The sequence below is a fragment of the Vidua macroura genome, chromosome 18 (genome assembly GCF_024509145.1).
Source record: "Vidua macroura isolate BioBank_ID:100142 chromosome 18, ASM2450914v1, whole genome shotgun sequence".
Taxonomy (NCBI): domain Eukaryota; kingdom Metazoa; phylum Chordata; class Aves; order Passeriformes; family Viduidae; genus Vidua; species Vidua macroura.
The window spans coordinates 3,638,944-3,654,299 of record NC_071588.1 but is presented as its reverse complement, the minus strand read 5'-3'; positions in this window follow the sequence as shown (position 1 = coordinate 3,654,299).

The window sequence follows — 15,356 nt, the reverse complement described above, 5'->3', positions numbered from 1 at the left end:
GAGTATTTGGAGCAGGATGAGATTGTCCATAACATTTGAATCCAAAAAGTCTCCAGCTTCTGGGGGAAACAGAAGAAAAGTGACTTTCTTTGCAATTTTCAACTTAAATAATCTTGCCTGATTTAACAAGTACATTTAGCACTGATTGACATGCAGAAATTATTCCTTCAGCAGCAGATCTGGGGGCTAATTAAAACTCATTGTACTATATTAAGGGATAAATTCTGATCTGTGCAAGCAGTGTAAACTTTTCCTGATTCCAGCAATGATTTTCCTGTTTCACTGGGTCCAGTTAATGGGAAGATGGTCAGAGCTGGGCTGGCTCTGAGCTGAGCTCCCACCTGGGAGCATCCCATCAATGTCAAACGAAATCTCTGGGGTAAGCTGGAGAATTGGGCCCATATTTTCATGCAAATGTAATACATTCATGTTACTTAATGCCTATTTATAATAAATCCAGAACTTAATTCTACTTAACCCGTCTTTAGTGTTTGACACATGAAATCGGTGAGTCAGAGGGCTATATATGGAACTGTCAAATTTTTCTTTTTTCCCTCCTCTAAAAGCCTGGATTAAATAATAATCAAACTCCCATCAGCTCCAGCAGCAGGGCTGGGGTAAGCAGGAAGATGCTGACAACTGCTAAGGCAGCTGGTGATGGGGAAAGATCTTCTCAGGCAACAAATTGATGGCTAAAACCTCAGAGAAAAGGTTCTGAATTCAGACACATGCTACACTTCATTCACTGAAATCATAGAGCCAGAATGGCTTTGGTTGGAAGGAATCTTAAAGCTCATCCACTTCCATCTCCTGCCATGGGCAGGGACCCCTTCCACTACCCCAGGTTGCTCCAAGCCCCATCTAACCTGGCCTTGGACACCTCCAGGGATGGGGCAGCCACAGCTTCTCTGGGAACCTGTGGCAGTGCTTTAACACCCTCTGAGTAAATCATTCCTTCTTAACATCCAATCTAATCTCTCCCCTCTTAGTTTAATATCATTCCCCATTGTCCTATCACCATCTTGCCCATGTAAATATCCTGTGGTCCTGGAGGTATCCCTTGGCCTGCTGGTGTCGCCTTACCAAGACCTGCCTGGTGAATGGTGTCCCATGAGCACATTTTCTAGCCAGGTTTTTGTTTCTTTCCTCTGATGAATGTTATCTTCACACGTGCATGCATCAGCTTTCGACAGGCAAGACCAGTTTTGGCCCAAAACCATCACAAACACATTGAGAGTCGTAGACCTGCAGCATTTTGCAGCTGGCTGGAGTTTTGCTCTGTGTTTCTTAGAGAAAAGGTTTCATTTCAGATATACACCCTCTACTCCTCAGATGCTGAGCTGTTCTCTCCCTGCACGATATCACTTCTTCCAGCCTGTCCTTCCTGGGTGGGGTAGAGACATCTCTGTACAGGGAAATGACTTTAAAGTTTTCAGGGTGATTGGTAGAAGTAAGGGGAGAGGAGGCTGTTGGCTGCCTCCTCGATTACAGCTGTAATTTCTCCACACTCCAAGAGGAAATTGTCATCATAATTTCCTGCAGATGGTTTTCTCCTGAATTGCTGACACCAAGTGAAATGCGATTTCCAGCAGTGAACTGTCTCCTCCGTGGTTTTGCTGAGTATTATTTCAAACCTTGCTTTAGGAGCAAGTTCCCCAAGCTTTGACTTTAGGAAAGTAAAACTCTCCCACAGCAGGCTCCACCACTCCAGCAGAGCCAAATAACGTGGATTCCATCCATTGTGCTAACTCCCAGCCACCTTTGGCTGCAGCAGGTACACTGAATTACTGCTCAAAGGCTGCTTCCACAGGGGTGGAATGCAGGAGGAAAATAGTGGAGGATGTGCTGAAAGCACAGAAAGAAGAGACCTCCAAATATTTCACTGGCCTGAGGTCAAACCTGGCACGTACCAAGCACACAGACACTGCAGGATGATTTTAGCTGAAGCACAGACCAGGGGGCTCAAGGACAGAGCCATCGCAGGTGCTGCTGTCACACGAGGCCGTGTCTGACCTGGAGCAGGGTTCTCTGTGCCAGCGTGGGGTGCTGAGGGCCTGGCACAGGCTGCCCAGAAAAGCTGTGGCTGCCCCATCCCTGGAGGTGTCCCAGGTTGGACAGAGCTTGGAACAACCCGGGATAGTGGGAGGTTGCACCCCCATGGCAGGGGGTGAAACAGGATGAGTTTTAAGGTCCCTTCCAACCCAAATAACTCTATGATTCTATGACTTTTTTGGCTGTGATTTAGGCAAAACTGCACAAATTTACTCTCAGTGGTGCTGCTGATCCCTCAGCAGCTTTGGAGACATCACACCCAAGCAGGAGGCAGGGGTTTGCTCCAGGCTGGGATATGCAATGTACCAGCTCTCAAAGTCTGGCAGAGCACTTGGCCACGGCTGAGCCGAGCTAATAAATTCCCACCGTGACCTCCCACATCCCATTCCTCCCCAGGGAAGTCTGTTGGCAAACCCAGACCTTGTGCTGGAAACCCTCCATGCCAGACTGGGCTGGGGAGCACTGGTCTGTGGCTGAGGAAGCAGCACATCACAGAGAGAGTTGAGAGGGAAATTCCCTTTTCCACAGACTCCAGTGGCTCCATGTCAGCTCTGGGCAGAGCTGGGCAGCACAGGAGAGCACAGCAGGCACAGCCTGGGTGAGAAGAGCTATTTCCAATTAATCATTCCTGATTACAGTCCTGTGCAAGGCTCCTGGTCAGAACTAAGAATACCTTATTAGTTGAACACACTTTGCAAGTGGCTTAAGGCAACTGAGGACTTGCCTATATAAGATCACTCAGGGAAACTGTTCTGAATTAACATTTAAAGGCAATTAATTAAATTGCTGTATGGGTGTTCTGCACCATCTGCACCCCTATTCTTTTCTTTTCCAAATCAAATGAAGGCCACTCGATCTCTGGGTTAAGCACAGGAGGAAAGTATCCTGGGGAGCCCACAAGCCCCACGAAAAGAACCACAAGTGAAATAAATCTTCCTGAACAAATTGCACCCCAGGCCCAGCCTGCTTTGGGGATGTTGATATGAACAGTTCCAGAGCTTCCTGTCTCCTCAGTTTTGGCTTTATGGGAGTAGTTTGGGCACTCTTGTTCCTTTCCAACAGCAATCACAGTGCTGGGAAGAAACTGAGTGCTCTAACTGCTCTGCTGCAGCTCAGTGACGTTAATGCCTGATTAAGTAGGTGACGACATCAGACACTAAATGCTCGGCCAAGCACAGGCAGAGCACCCAGAGTGGATCAGAGTGGCCCTGCCCAGGATTAGCCCGGCAGCTGGAGCAGAAAGCTGGGTCCAGCCAGCAGGTTCATGGGATGAGGCAGAGCACAAAGCTCCCTGGAGAGGAGTCAGCCCAGCAAAAGCACTCGGAGGCTTTTTGTTTGATTTAGGACATCTCCTTGTAATTAGCCCGGCTTGGCCCCGCTGTTTTCTGAGGCAGGATTTCAGACCTGCTCACGCCAGGAATAGCCGCTTTCCCAGGCTGCTGCCGGCACCACAGCCCTGCTCTGGAGCAGGAACAGATTGTTCTGAACAGTCTGGTCCATTTGCCATTCCTCCAAGCTGGCTGGGTTTGCTGTTTATTGCCACTCACTCAGCAACTGATCTTTTGCAAGATCCCAGCTATCAGTGCCTCCCCTCCCGCCTGCCGCTGCTCACGGCTCTTGAGGTTAGTTCAAGGCTTTACAAGAGACATCAGCTGATTTTTGTAATAGTTGTTACTCAAGAGTTCATTTAAATTAAAGCTTCAGCAAAGAAAATCCCAAGGGCTTGGGCTGCATGCTTCTCTTAGTGTAAATTTGAAGCAGCTTCCAAGGAAATGCAGAGGTGACATGAAGCAAAGCTGGGTTATAATGAATCCTCCTGGGTGTTTCCCCACATTTCTGGGACTAGTTCAAAAGGGAGCTGCACAGCTTGGAAATGGGCTGGAAAAGGGAGCCTGTTTCTAACCCTGCTGCTGAAGGAGATTTGGATGTGCAGGGAAGTCATTCCCAGCAGCCAGGAGCATCCTGTCCCACCAGCCACCAGTGGTGCCTGCTTCTCCCCCTTGTACCTTCCCAGGCAGGTGGGGGCAGGCTGGGAAAGCCCAGGAGTGCTGGGCTGGCCGGGGCAGGAGGATTCAGGGATGCAGCCATCGCCTGCTCAGAGGGAGGAGAGGAGCAGGAGGCGGCAGAGCTGCGCCAGTTGCTTGGCAACTCCCTTGCAAATCTCCATCCTGTCAGAAAACATTTTTTTTCCAGCGATTTGGATGGGTTTTCACAGGCACAGGATCAGGTTTGGATGATCAGGTGGTTTTAAGAAACAACACGTTGTACCTGGAGGGGCCAGGCGTCCACTTTGACCAGAAGTTGGATTAGGCTGATCCCAGCTCATCCCTTGTGTCTCTCCATCATTGCAGGAGCAAGGCTGTGGTGGCATCACCCCCCAGCCAGGCTCTCCCCTGACATCCAGTGCCTCAGCTGTCCTCCAGTCCTTACCTGGCTTCCTTGAGCCCCCAAACTCAGTGGCCAAATCTGACCTAGAAATTCATCTACCTCTTCTGGGTAGTTTCTGTGTTGTTCACTTTGTGTGCCGAGAGGAAGGAGATGGAAGATGGGCCAGGTTGTTCCCAACTTTTGGTGGAGAGCAAGCAAAGCAGAACACTGAGGACCATGCTGGGTTTGGTAGTGGAATTTAAAAAAAAATAAAAGCACAAAACAGCTCCAAATCACTGCCAAGAAGGCTGGATCCTGGCACAGACAGCATCTCTGCACATCTCTACTTTGCTCTACTCCCACTTGCATTTCCCATGGGACATGCTCCTGGCTTTGCCACCTCTGAGCTGAAGAGCCAGTGAGGTGGCAGCATGTCCTGCAGGACCCCAGTGTCACCATCAACTAAGAGAGGAAGCATGAGCCACCCAAAACTCCCATTAAGCCCCTCTGCACTTCAGCATGAGCCCATTTGTGTGGGAGCTGATTCTTCTGCTCAGAGCTAATGAAGGGGGAATTTCCTCAAGGGAAATGATATGGTCTCAGCCTGAAAAGTCTTTTCTCTTCTGGATTTTTTGGTTGGGAACAGCGGCTGGAATTTTCCTCTCGGCTATGCTGACACAACCCCTTCTCCTCCAGTGTGGGAGGGGAATTTGGCCTGCTGATATTCTGTGCCAAGTTTAGATCGGGATAATGATATACTATTCGGGTTTCTATAGATTCTCAGGTCACTTTGAAAACATGAATTAATCCTGACAACGCAGCTGCGAGGAAATGGAGGTTTCATTGTCCCTGATTAAAAGAGAGGGAAACTGAGACCCAGGGAGTACATGGTTTTTGTGAGGTTGCAGAGAAAACAGGGGACAGAGGCTGGGAGCAAACCCAGGGTCCCGAAAGCCTTTCCGCTCCTCGCCGCGCTGCAGAGCCTCCTTCCCACACAAACCCGTTCTGGAGCATCATTTTACACCAGCCCAAAATGTAACTCCCTTTTTATATTTAGCTCCCAGGTTCTGTAAAGGGACGTTATGTAACAGACCTCAAGTGTGGCATTTTATAATTTACCAGCTCAACTTGTGTTGCTTCTAGAAAGCCGCCTGTGTGCTGTGTTCCCCGGCTGAGCGCAGAGCCCTCGCCCAGCTCCTCCTGAGCTGGCAAAATATCCCACTGGGCACCCATCTGTGGTTTTAAAGCACTGTGGTGTGCTGCCCCCACGGCCCCAGCCAGCCATGCTGTCTCCCAAGCAATTAGTGATTGCCAGCTCCATTTTTATTGTCAAATTCTCTGTCCTTGCAAAGAGAAAGAGAGGAGGCAGCTGGATGTGCTGCTCTCGGAGGGCAGACACAGCCCTTGCTGGTGGAAAATCCTCTTTGGGGTTGCAGGATGGTTCAACAGGCTCTGAAATCCCAGTGGAAGGTGAGAGGGCACACAGGCACCTCTGCCCAGCTGGTCCTATCCATCCATCCATCCATCCATCCATCCATCCATCCATCCATCCATCCCTCCAGTGAAAATGTGTGTCCCGAAATTGGGAAGTGAGTGAGGGTGAGGCAGCCAGCACCACGTGGTGAAGCTCTGCTGCCTCACAGTCTCTGTATCCCTGGTGCTCCAGCAGCAAGAATCCTCCCTGGGCACAGCTGGTCCTGCCAGGGGACAGGAATCCACCTCGGCACAGAGCAGAGCAGGCAAACACCACACCACATCTGCACTGGCAGCCCACAGCCCCCTGCCCCACCCGTGTGTTGAAGCTTCTCAGTGCTCTGAACATCCACTGACTGTTTGGAAATCGGGGCTGTAAGGTGGGAAACGCCAGGGCAGCATTTTCTAGGATCCATGCAGCCAGGGAGGCTGCAGAGATGCACTGCAGGTAAAGCACCATTGCAGGGTTGACACCTCCAAGGTGAGCTCTGCTGGCAGGACAAACACGACTGACAGCGTTCCTGGCTTCAATCCTTGCCTGCAGGCAGAGGCGAGGAGACAGGTTAAGGAATAATTGCTGAAGTGGCAAAACCTTCTGGCTCACCCCATCTCACCCCTCGGCCCCTCTGCTGCTCCTGGGGCCTGGGACAAGCCAGCAGCAGCCCCGGGTGGGCAGATGGATGGACAGACAGCCCTGCTGTGATCACCTCCAGGCCAGGACAACAAAGTGAACCCTCACTTCTTTCAGCTGAGCTGTGCAATAACGTGGCCTTAAATCCTCCGTGTGCCTTTTCCAAGTCATTATTTCTACAAGGATATATATAAACTGGAGCTCCCTGGAAGTTTGGCCATAAGCTTGGGTGTTGGTGCTGATGAGCAGCAAGAGCTCATCCAGCTGCTCACTTCCCCCTCCCTCCAAAAGCCAAGCACTTGATTCTCAAATACTTTTAACCCTCAACATCTCCAATAAACAGCAGAAAGGATTGGCATGTGGCTCAGAGAGGGATTAGAAAGTGACCAGAAACTTCAAATCCTGAGCTGAAAAAACATTTTTACTAAAAATACACACCCAGCCTGTTTCAGCTCATGAGGCTGTCCCTGCCCTGGAGTTTCAGTCCCATCTCTGAACATCATCATCAAACAAGTGAAACAGAAGAGCATTAATTAATCAAGAAGCTGATGGCACAGCATTTAAAGGCTGTGCAAGAAGCAGGAGCAGTGAGCAGAGGATTTAAAACGTGGCTTTGTGCTCCTGCTACAGCCCAGCGGAGCCAGGGACAACCCTCAGCCTCACAGGCGCTTCCAGAGCAGGATCAGTGGCAGCACAGGGATGTGTTCACCCTCCTTGGGCAGACATGACAATTTCCATATTAATCAGAGCACAATAAAAACCACCAAAGGGGAAAGAGCTCCCAGAGTGGCCGAGCTCCCACCACACAAGTATCGAGTATGGAGCGTGTTCTCCTTATTCCCGGCCGCTTGCATCCCTGGGTTTTTCAATCTCTCCTTGAAGCCCTGGTTTGAAGCCCCGGGGAATTCAGCAGCAGTACCGCAGTTTCACCAAGTGACTCACGCCTCTTCACCTTTAGATTTTATTTCCTCCCCGTTCCCTGCTTTCTCATGCAAATGTTACTCTGCCGAGGTGCTGCGGCTCCCGGAGCACTTCTGGCATCGCCTGCAGCTGCTGGAATGAGTGAGTCTGGATGAGACTGGGCAGGTCCCTTCACTAGCTGGGGCTGGGAAGAGAGGCACTGCAATATGCACACTTGATAGTAAATAAACGCACAATAAAAATAAGTGTAATCGTGGAAAAAAAAATAAATTAATTAAAATATATCTGCGGACAAGCAGAAAAGAGCTGCTGCCCTGTACCACCTCCTCCTTCACAGCAGAGAGCAGGGGCCTGAGCACCCAGTCACAGCACAAGGGACACTGGGCAGTGTGGGAGGAGGACACCCAGGCCTGGAAAAGGTCATTTGAGCTAACAAAATTTAAAAGGGTGCTGGAAGAAAGAGGGCAGAGGCCATGGTGGCTGCTTGCCCTGTTTTAACCTGTTGCCCACACTGCTGTGGAATGAGGGAGAGAGCAGTGAGGATCAAGCAGAGAAGCTGTGGCTGCCCCATCCCAGGGAGTGTCCAAGGCCAGGCTGGACAGGGCTTAGAACAACCTGGGATAGTGGAAGGTGTCCCTGCTCATGGCAGGGGCTGGAATGAAATGAGCTTTAAGTTCCCTTCCAACTCAAACCATTCTGGGATTCTGTGGCTGGCAGAAGAGTCACGTGCTGTGCCAGGACCATCCCTATGGCTCCTCTGCAAAGGTCACGGCTGAAGGCATCCCATCATCAGGGCAGGTTCCACAGCACCCAGGACTTGCCTCTCCCAGGGTCCTCAAGCCACCCCAGAGCTCCTGCACTGACCCCAACAATGAGCAGGTTTTAGGGGTCAGCTCACAGCTTGTGCCCATCCCAACATTTTCCTCAGCACTTGCCCCCATATCGCTGGCCCTGGCACATGCCATGGATTTCCTTCCTTGGCTGGGGAAGGGCAGTGACCTTGCCACAGCTTCTGCCTCGTGTGTGCCAAATCAAAGCTATAAAAAAGGAGAAAAGTTCAGCTGGAAAATACAGCTCACCTTTTTATAGAAGAATATGGGATCTGATACATTGCAGTTGAAACCCTTCCAAAAAGCCAGGTGGGACTTTTTTTCTCTCTCTCTATATATATATCTAAACAAAACCATTTCTTTCTTAAAAAAAAAAAAAATGTAAAAACAAAAAAAAAAAAGAGAAAGAAAAAAAAAAAACTCTGGCAACTATCCCACACCAAGAAAGACATTTAATTGAAGCCACACAAAAGGCAGTCAGTCTCACCAGCAAGTGCTCTTCTATCGCCTCCAGACAGCCTGACGCACGGATTCAGAGCTGAGGATGAATGTCAGCTGTCAGGTCCCTAAGGCTCTGCTGTGACCTACATGCTACTGAGAAAAAAACCACCCAACACTTGTTTGAGGTTGTGTTGGGAGAAGTGACAAAGGGAGCAGGGCTTGGCAGAGGGGATGTCACCCCGTGGGGTCTGGAGTGAGGCAAAGCTCCTCTCCTGAGGAGCTTGTGGTGCATGGAATCACCCAGGAGTAGCTTTCACCGGTCCCCTCCTTATCCCCTGTTAGAAAAGTTAAATTCACAGCAGGAACTCTGCAGGGAAGACAAAAGGTGGTGGAAAAGGACTGCAAGAGGAGCTTGAGGGTTGGAGACCAACAAGGTTTTGGCCATCAGTGAAGAATGCAGAGAAAGAAGTGCAAAGGTGAAAGGGGATCTGTGCTCTGACCTCCAGCAGGTTTCTCCATCCCTAGAGATGTTCCTTCACCCTCAGATACTTGTGACTCAGGCTGAACTACCCGGGAAGAAATGGTTTTGTTGAGAAGAATGCTCTGTGACAGTTATCAACAGACAACTTCGGGCAGGCACAAAATTTCATAAACTACTTTCCTTCTAAAATTCTGCCTCATGGTCTCAAAATCCACTTTTCCTCTTCATGCACAACAGGAAGGGACCTGTCCCTGCATCACCTTGCATGTGTAGGCTCAATGAGAGTGTTGGGATCATTGGCCTGATCCTTGTAGGGAATGCAGAGGGTCACACGGGGTCTCTCTTAGCTGCTTGGATGGGAATTCAGAAACAAGATGTCATGGCGCATTTGAAGCCTAAATGCATCCTGGAATCATCAAAGCTGTTCTGCTTGTGAGGTGAACACTTCCTCTAATCTCAATTTTGCTTTCCAAATGGAAGGAATGGACTGCTGGTGTCCACAGCCATTCACTCCAAGACAGAAGTTTAACATCAGCCATCTGTGTCTGTCTGGCTGACCCGGAGCTGATGCAGTGCTGAGATCTCACCCAACCCCAGTCCTGCCCTGGGCTGAATCTCACTCACAAATACACAGGGGATTCTTCCTGCAAGCACGGAATCTGCTTTGAAACTGCAAAAACATCACATTGAGCAAAACATGGAGATAAAGAATGGGAAAATGGAGTTCCAGCAGAGCAGAGACTGGAACAAAAGGGGCAAGTTTCCAAGACTCCCTTTTCCCCCAGATTAATGTTCCCGACTGTCCTGCCTCACCTGCTGCCTCACAGCTACGTGTGCAGGAGGCATTGACGTAAAAAGCTGATTTATTGCCTAAACCCCACCATTGTGCACTCTGTCATTTGCAGCACTTGGATTTATCACCACATCCAGACCAAAACACTCGTGATTCATCAGCAAAGGCACCAGGCTGGAGAGTGGCGTGGGAGAGAGCCTGGCTTCATCGCTTTGGATCTGCCTCTGCTGCAGCCCTGAGATGGGATTGCAGCTCCCAGGGTTGTGTTTGCTGTAAGGCAGCACCCAAAGCACCGTGGGTGCCATGAAGAACCTTGCCCACCTTTCCCTTGGGTCCAGCCCAGGTTTTCCCTCTCTGCTGCTGGGCTAAGCCCAAATGTCCACGGCGTTCCAGATGTTTGCTTGGATGAAGCTGCCCATGGCCTGGAGGAAAGACCCTCCCAGGAGAAAGAGGAGAAAGAGTGTTCCCTCAAGTTGCTTAAGGCATCCTCTGGATGTGGGCGCAGGTTTTTGAGCCAAGAACACAGCTCAGCTCAACTTGAGCAGGGGATTTCAGTGAGTTTAATCCGTTTTATACACGCTCCCTCAATTGGCTAATTACTGCTAATTACACAGGCTTGAACTCTGGTCACGCTCTCTTGGAGACCTGGGAGAAGCTGCTCCTATGTGCCCAGGAGAGCTGGCATGGGACCACATGCCACAAGACAGCTTTGACCAAGGCAGCACTCACAGAATGGCCTGGACAGCAGGACCTGAGCGATGCTGGTGGCAGAGGATGGGTTCCAAGGGATGCCAGGGCAGAGATGCCCCAGCAGCTCACAGTGGTGTGCCCAAAATGCACGGACAAACCAGAAGAGAATCCAGGGATCAAAGGTGATTCCAGCCACAGATCCCTCCGAATCCTTTCACACCAATTTTGGCGCAGTGTTACGTAAGAGCAGCCCAGCTCCTGAAAATCTGCCAGGCTGGCGAGCGGAGAGCAGCAAGGAGGAGGTGAGAATAGAAACAAATAAATAAGAATACGTGGCAGCTACCCCTACAATGGACCATGTTTCCAAATGCTGCATATGAGCAGAAATCCCAGGTGTCCAAGAGCTGCCAATGGGATTGTTCTGGAATTTCAGGAGTGTAAAGGAAAACAAAATCTGGATCAGCAAAGCAACTGCCCTCTGGACACTTGTTACCTGTCCCTGGGAAGGCTTTGTTGCACCAGCCTCCAGGCACCTGCAGATGGGATTTGCCACATATTTCACCTGCATTTCCATGGGAAAAGGCACGAACGAATGAATTAGGGATCTCTGGGGTGCATGGAAAGTCTCTTTCTTGCCCCTGCATCTCGTGTTCAGTGGTGTGTCTCCCACTGGCAGAGGCACAGCAGCCGTTTGACCAATAGCATATCACCAGACTTTCATCCTATTTCCATTCCTGCTCCCTTGACAGCCATCCTGATGCTGCTTTTTCATGGGTTTTAATTAGAGAAGCAGCTCAGCCATGAAGCTGGGCTGAGATCAGAGGCCGTGTCCCAGGCTGCAAACTTGCATCTCTGGCCAGGGCAATGAGGAACATCCACAATGCGCTGCCTTCGAGCCACGTGAGGCTGCAGCTGCACAGAAATGTCCCACTTCGAGCAGCAAAGTGGGAGTTTGAGTTTCTTCTCCTTGTTTTGCAAGGTCTGCTCACATCCCCTTTGTCACCACATCCAGGTGAGCTGTGCTGAGAGCTGCTGACACTGCAAAGGGAAAGTTGTGCTCACCCCACCACAAACCAGCTGGAAAAGGGGCAAAAACCCCTTTTCTGGGTGTACAGCACTGGCTGCTGTCTGTGTTTTTCCCTTTCCCCTCAGAGAACAGCTCAGCTGAGCCCTGTGGAACCCACAAGAGCTTTCCAGGCTGTTATGCAACTCCCTTTGGCGGAGCAAAGGGATTCCTGAAGAAGAGGGGAAGACGGGGCTCCGCTCGGTGCCAAAGCGGTGTCAACTGATCCGCCACGGCTGCTCTCCACTTAAAGTAGGGCAAAGCCTCCTTTGGAGCTGTTTCTCCTCTTTCTCCAAGCAGCAGAGCAGACCATGCTTTGTCCAGGGATGCTCAGCCATGGACAGGACTCATCAAAATGGCTCTTGTGCCTCATCTCGGAGCTTTAAAAGTCAGATTCATCTAAGAAATTCATCAAGAGTGTAGAATATGTTGGGTTTTCCTAATCCAAAGAGCTGCAGCAGGAAAAATCCTATAGTGGTCACTGCTATATTAGGAAAAAAGGGACTTATGACATTTTTATATGAGAAGGATTTTATTGGTAGTAATTTTGTGAGTATGAACCTTCCAAAACTCACCAATAAAATATTTTTCCATTTGAAAGTACCTTTCACCAGAAACCCATGAAGTACATCAACTTCGAATAAATAAATTTTTAAAAACCCACTAGGAGGGGAGGAATGGCAAGTCATATTTCTCCCATGTCAAAATTACTTGTCTCAAAATTTTCTGAGCTGAATTTTTTTACCTTTGGTATCAAAAAATGGGATTTTAACAAGCTTGAGATGGACTTGCCATTGGTGTTGACAGCTTTTGGGGGGAGGTTTCGGATGGAGACCGGTTGTTAAGACTGGGAAACCATCACCTTGGTGGAAATCAAGGCCTGGCTCTGGTGTGAAGGGTACACCCGTGAGAAGAGTGTAAGGAAGTCTCCAGCAGGAATCCTGCTGCTGGCTGGCTGGGAATGAGGTTTCATTCAGTTTCTGCACAAGGTTTGAGTCCTTGGAGAGCCCCAAGGCGAAGCTGGAAGCTCAGGAGCAGCTGCCAGCCCCGAGCTCCTCGCCAGGTTCCACACAGAAATGCACAGGATCCACAAGTTTTATTGCTGGAGGGAGATCGTGGAACTGTGTGTTTTGTAAATAAAACATGACACTAAGAAAACTCCTGCCTGTGCGTCATCAGCTCCCTTTGGAACAGGACACAGACCCTTCCATCTCCAGATCAGCCTCACAGCTTGCTCCAGCTGCTTCTCTTTTGTCTGACAAATCAGCGCCACCCACCCCCAAAACCCTGCTGAAATTTGGGGGTTAGCAAAATATTTTAGGCATGAAAAGCAAGAAGTGTACATGAGGCTTTATCTCAATTGTAACACCAGGCAAGCTGGGTGCAAACAGTAGGAGTTATGAAAACATTGGAATCCTGGCTGTGGAGCGAGTTAGGGAAAATAACACCTGACCTACAAGTCACCCATTCTTGTTTTAGCAGTGTTTGGAGAGCCCGTGCAGATCTTTGTTTGAAATGTACACAAACACACTGAATTTCATGGGCTTAGCAAATATGTAATCTAAAAGTGTGGGTGCCTCACATTTCTCAGGATCTGCCTACAAACAGGGATAAATCAGGGAATATTTAATTATTTTTTGCACATATATACACATGTATGTTTGTGTACATGGTGTAAATATGCATTTTATTGTACCCACAGTATATGCATGTGTATGCATATATATTTATATATATGTACAGAACAATACTGAAATCTTATTTTTTCTCTATATGTAGGTGGGTATTATATGTATAATTTATATATCCTTAAACTTAACCAGATTATGAGCACCAATACAATAATAAAGCAACATTTGCAAGGGAGAGCAAGGACAAATCAGTGGGGAAAGGTGTTTTACACAGAGGTTTCCAAGGAATGAGACCAAAGTGGTGATTCGTGGAATTTCTAGAGGGAAAAGGAGGAAAAGACCCAGAGGTCTCAGAGCCATGAGCTGTGAGTGATTTGTGCTGAACAAATCATTCATCACCATGTATTTAGCTAGTAGGAAAGTCGGAAAAAAATTGTAGACAAATTGAAAGAAGGGGTGGAGTTGTTGGTACATGAAGCGTGAGCTTCAAAATTATGGAGTGTTTCAAGCCCATGTGCAGAATTTAAGGACAAAGGGATTTCCCTGACTGTTCCCTCTCTGGAAATAAATCTGTTCCTCCTCTAGAAATAAATAAATCATTGTTGTGAGCAACACCAGAGAACAAAACAGTTTCACGATATTTATAATGCCTTGGTTTGCGTCCCTTTTCTAATCAGGGTGTGGGGCAAGGCTGGTTATTTCCTGCAGAGAAAAGCTACCTTATTAAAAAGATAATTTTGTGGTGGCATTTTAATATATCTCTGGCTCTCCACGGAATTTACTGATAAGAAAGGGTCCTTTTTTTAAATGAGAATGAGAAAGACCCTGAGCAAAAATCCAGCCCCCTCCAAACAGGACACCAAGCGTTGGCAGCTGCTGTTGAGATTTGGAGCTGGAACAAGGCGAGTTGGTTATAAAGGTGATGACGAGGCCTTTACAGATTCACCTTTATCTGTCATTTCTCTTCTTTCCTCCCGGCTACACCTCTTTTTACAAGAATTATCAGTGCTCTGGACCTTGCCTGATATGGTTCAGCAAGTGAGACAGATTCTTTGCCCTGACCTTTTTTTTGAAGGGCCGGTTCTGTCCTTTCAAAAGTACGGAGTTTCCAGGTGAATTTCCAAGTACATTGCCTGGGTTGCACCTGGGTTGCTAAGCTCTTCCCCTCCATCCCATTTCCCAGAGAGTTAACAGGAGTGAAAAGGATTCAACACCCCACTAAAGGTGCTCAGATCCCCAAAGGACTTGTCCCTGGAGAGAAGGTAACAGCTGAAGGGTGAGATGAGATGAAGATATTTCCAGAAATGAAAACAAGGCCAGGAAGGTTCCTCTGGAAACACAGGACCAATTTTCCTTGTTAAATAATTCAGCTAAGTCCAAGAGAACAACTCGCCCTGCAGAATTAGGAAGGATTTGAAAGAGAAAGAAAGCATTCGGTGCAAGAGCCGGAGGGAGCCGTTCCCCGAGAAGGTGCAGCACAAAAATAGATGTAAATCTGCAAAGGCTGTCACGTTGAAGTAAATCTGAAGTAACTCCATTGTTTTCCATGGGGTTACTTTGGGTTTACACCAGCGTGACTAAGATTAGCATATCAGCTTGGGCGTGCTCCATACGATAAGTGTTCGCTCAGGGAAGTGGAGTGTTGAGGCTGCTCTTGCAAGGGGCCGGAGCCTGTGTTTCAGGTAGACTCTGCATCCTCTTATCTCCTTCCTCCCACAGACCTGAGGTGTGCTGAGACTGCAAGTCCTTTGCTTTATCACCCGCACGAATCCGAACTCTGCTCCGGCCCCACCACGGCAATGAGCTGCAATGAAAATTGTATAACTGCCGGCAGGAGGAATCCGACAGGATAGTGGGAGCAATCCACCCAGGGACAGGAGGGGAGGAGGAAAGAGCTCAACACAGCCAGCCCTGCAAGTTAAAGTAGGAGTAAATAAAGCAATTAAACAATATTCAACTCGAGGTACAGACGGAACGGTGGGG